Below are 4,266 nucleotides of genomic sequence, written 5' to 3'. Positions count from 1 at the left end.
GTTACCATTTAGGGGCTTCCCTGGTGGCGCAGTGGTTGAGAGTCCACCTGCCGATACGGGGGATGCGGGTTCGTGCTCCGGTCCCGGAAGATCCCACATGCCGCGGAGAGGCTGGGCCCGTGAGCCGTGGCCACTGAGCCTGCGCGTCCGGAGCCTGTGCTCCGCGACGGGAGAGGCCACAACAGTGAGAGGCCCGCGTACCGCAAAAAAAAAAAAAAAAAGTTACCGTTTATAAGAGCATCAAAAAAGGTCAAATGCCAATGAAGAAATGGAACAAAAGATGTGCAAGACCTCGACACTGAGGACCACAAAGCGTCACTGTGGGGAAATTTAAGGAGCCCTGAGGAGGTGGACGCACAGATGTGAATAAGTGAGGGAAGACTCAACAGCAGAAAGGTGTCCATTGGTCCCAAACTGACCTATAGATTCAGTGCCACCCAGCAAAATCCCAGAGGGGGTCCTGTGCGCATGTGCGGGCCGTGCGCATGCAAACTGACCAGCTGATTCTAAATTTATATAGAAATGCAGAGGATGGAGATGACAGAGCAGCAGGGAGAGAAAAGGGGCTTAGCTTCCAGGTGTCATCAGAAAGGAGCAGCGCGTGCAAAGTAATGTGCGGGCAAGAGCTCGGACATGTTGTAACTTCTCAGAAAACCTACACTTTCCTTTAATCCCCAAAGAGATGGCTTCGGTACATTTTATGCCGCAGGAGGTGAAAGTAAGGAGGAAACCAGGACATGGCTTGCACTTTCACTGACTGCCGAACTGCTCAGGGCCTGTGGGAGCTCGGTCTGGGCATCTCGAGACCAGCTCCTGATCTCTCACATCAACTCTGACGTCTGGCATGGCCGGCCTCCCCTGCTGCTGGCTCCTTCTGGGGTCACCTCAGTTCTTTGGCAGGGTTTTGCCCAGTTACCAGGGGCCTCCAGTTCAAAAGGCAAAGCCAAACTAGTTATTGTTTGTCAATTGCATTTTAAAAAGACTGGCAGATCTTTGGACCAAAGGGCAGTGTCAGGAGCCACTCACGCTCTTTGCTTGTGTTCTACATGGCCCGCAAGTCTGCATTCAGCAGTTTCCCTTATTCCAACCCAGGACTCCTGCCTGGGAGGCAGGAGGAACCAAAGACCAGGAGGGGAGTCAAGTGGGAGGGAAGCAGCTTCTGAAACCTGTGCAATCGGATTGGGAGAGCCATTAATCCGCTGGAATGAGAGTCCGGCATTCCGGGGTCCCTCCGGCTGTTTCATTCCTTGGGAATTAGCGCATAGGATCCTGCAGGTTTCAACAAACAAGGCCAGAAGAGGGGAGCGGGTCATGCCCTGAGCATCCGAGGCCGTGGTCCTGGGTGGCCCATGAGGCACCAGCTGATGTGCAGGGTCCCTCCGTCCATGAGATGGTCACGAGTCAGTTTCAACTGTCCATCCTGTGATACAAATGAGTCTTGACAAGGATGCAGAACTTCCCGTGTGAAACGTGTTTCACACGCCCACCCAGAGTGGTGGTGTAGGTGGGGGTCTCCTGATGGCAAACTCCTACAGCAGCTCCTGCCCCGCAGCCTCTTGGAGGCTCTGTGTGACCCTCTTGGGCACCGTGGACCCTCTCCCGTGTAAAGCAAGCCGGGTCCTTCTCATTGGGTGTTTGCTTTTGGCCTCTTGGCCGGGCTCCTCAGGGGTCTCCAGGACCCCAGAGGGCTCCTTCCTGAGGGAGCAAATGAAAATAAACTCACATTAGGGTTTCCATTTCTATTACCTCAGAGAAGACTTTTGCTTCCCTGGCCTTCCATCTACTTGGCCGGTGGACACATCTTTTCAGCCCTAGGCAAAATCATGCAACACTGCATTCTCCGGAGGTAATCCTATAACTCGCTATAATTAACAGCCACGCGAGACTGTGTGAAGGTCCCTGGGACGCAGGGCAGGAACGGCACACGTGCTCGGACCTGGCCGTGCGCGCCTCCCGGGCGCGGCCGCCATTTGTCTCTGAGCATCGCCGCCCTCCATACTCCCCGAGGCTCTCCCACCCGGAGGAACCAGTCACACGCTACTGCCAAGATGCAGGTGCCGTTTATCTCGTCGTTACAGAGCTCGGCCGAGCTGTGGCGCCCCGCCAATAAATATTATTCTCTGCCGCCGGGAGCCAAGGCCAAGCTCAGATTTGGGGGTGGAGGTCAAACGAGCAAGGTTCCCAGACGATGGGGGCGGAGGGGGGACAAGAGAGGAGCACAGCGTCTCCGCTCCTGGTGTCGCTTTGCTACAGTTGGAGGGAACCTCATTTGCTGAAGTGGCACAATGAACGCCCAGAGGCCGAGACTTGAGTCTCTACACAGGACACTGCCCCTTCTGTTCTTCCCCCGCCGAGGCCAAGAGCTCTTTGTGTGTCTGAATAACTGGCCGGGAACTGGACAATGCTCCGTGCCAAGACCGGCGATGGGCCGGCTTTAGCCCCTGCTGGAATTCCTCGTCGCTTTACAAATATTTGGTGAGTGGTCGGCACGCTCTGGGCACACAGAGGCCTCGGCTCTCACGGAACTCACAGCTGGTCCTCGGAGGAGGACAGACAGGAACAGGTGAACGGAGCCACAGGTAGTTTGGGACAATGATAAATGGGGGAATGAATGAAACAGGGCAGCCTGGTAGGCAGGACGGGGCCTCCTTCAGGGCAGGGGCGGGGAGGCTCCTGAGGACGGGCCCTGCTGGAGTGACTTGGGTGTCAGGGGCCGCTGTGCTGTGATGAGGGGTTGGCGGGGGGACAGGACCACCTCCCACGGGCGGTGGGCATAGAGAGGGGTTTGGATTTTGTTCTGAGCACCAAGGGGAGCTGCAGGAGGATGGTAAGCTGGGCTGTGACATGAAAGGGCCTGCCGTCTGCAGAAAGGGCACTCTGGCCACTCTGGGGTGACAGCAGGCTGGGGAGGTGGGCAGGGTGACCACGACCTGACCCCAGGAGGAACCTGTGCATGTGCGGCCTCACGTGGCAAAAGGGGCTCTGCAGCCGGGATTAAGTGAAGGACCTTGAGGTGAGACAACCCTGGGCTGTCCGAGGGTCCCAATGTCCTCCCGAGGATCTGTCTCAGGGAGACAGGAGGTCAGAGTCAGAGAAGGAGAGGTGAGGACAGAAGCAGAGGTCGGAGCGGTGCGGGGCCACAAGCCAAGGCATGCGGCTCCTCTAGAAGCTGGAAAAGGCAGAGGATCCTCCCCTGGAGCCTCCAGAGGAACCAGCCCTGCGATCCCCTGATCATAGCCAGACTGAACGCCTGAGACCCAGACTGAACGCCCGACCTTCAGAATGGTGAGCCAGTAAATGTGTGTGTGTTAAGACACGACACTGGTGGTAATTACACCAAAGGGAAACTAATACACATGGCAGGAGGCCACTGGTGTGGTCCAGATGACAAAGCTGAGTACCCAGGTGCCCAGGTTTGCTGACATGCTTGGCGTCACAGAGCACAGAGAGGAAGGAACAGCTGAGGGTCCCACGGCAGGCGGGCAGGAGGGGATGGGGTCTTGGCTGACCGGCAGCCGTTGGTCCCTGCGTTGACGGGGAAGCTCTGGGCCGGAGTCAGAGCCGTGGGGGGCGGCGAGTGGGCACGGGTGATGGTGAAGGCCCAGGAGGGTGGTCCCCCACGGCCTGTCTCTTCACCTTCACCCTTCTGCTGTGTAGCTGCCCCGAGACACCGCCGTCCATGTGCGTAAATAATCAGAAAAGATGATTCTAGTTCTTTTGGTCAAAAAGTCAGGTACTGGGACTTCCCTGGTGGCACAGTGGTTAAGAATCCGCCTGCCAACGCAGGGGACACGGGTTCGAGCCCTGGTCCGGGAAGATCCCACATGCCGCGGAGCAGCTAAGCCCGTGCGCCACAACTACTGAGCCTGCGTTCTAGAGCCCGTGAGCCACAACTACTGAGCCCGCATGCCACAACTACTGAAGCCCGTGTGCCTAGAGCCCATGCTCCACAAAAAGAGAAGCCACCGCAATGAGAAGCCCACGCACCACAATGAAGAGTAGCCCCCGCTCGCCACAACTAGAGAAAGCCCGCGTGCAGCAACAAAGACCCAACACAGCCAAAAATAATACATAAAATAAATAAAATTTTTTTTAAAAAGTCAGATACTTTCCTGGTAGCCTGATTTCACAATAAACCCAAGACAGAAACAAATGGCAAGGAAAACACAGAACGAACAAGGTCGGCATAGAGATTAAAGGGACCAGAAATATATTAGACATACATAAGATAGATAAGCAACAAGGAATTAACGTAGAGCCCAGGGA

General features: G+C 56.2%; 1 long non-coding RNA gene across 2 annotated transcripts; it reads left to right on the top strand.

Annotated features, from left to right (window-relative positions):
• The first annotated feature begins 2,150 nt into the window (after nt 1-2,150).
• On the top strand, nt 2,151-4,048 carry LOC307178908. 2 transcript variants are annotated; one of them, XR_013825309.1, is made up of 3 exons: nt 2,151-2,579; nt 3,167-3,285; nt 3,787-4,048. It is a non-coding gene; the product is annotated as an uncharacterized lncRNA (long non-coding RNA). The 2 variants fall into 2 exon arrangements; XR_013825310.1 differs by having other exon boundaries at nt 3,730-4,048.
• The last annotated feature ends 218 nt before the right edge of the window (nt 4,049-4,266 follow it).

The sequence above is a fragment of the Stenella coeruleoalba genome, assembly GCF_951394435.1.
Source record: "Stenella coeruleoalba genome assembly, chromosome: 20".
NCBI classification, from domain to species: Eukaryota; Metazoa; Chordata; class Mammalia; order Artiodactyla; family Delphinidae; genus Stenella; species Stenella coeruleoalba.
The sequence above is the reverse complement of the archived record's forward strand: the minus strand, read 5'-3'. Positions and strand labels throughout refer to the sequence as shown.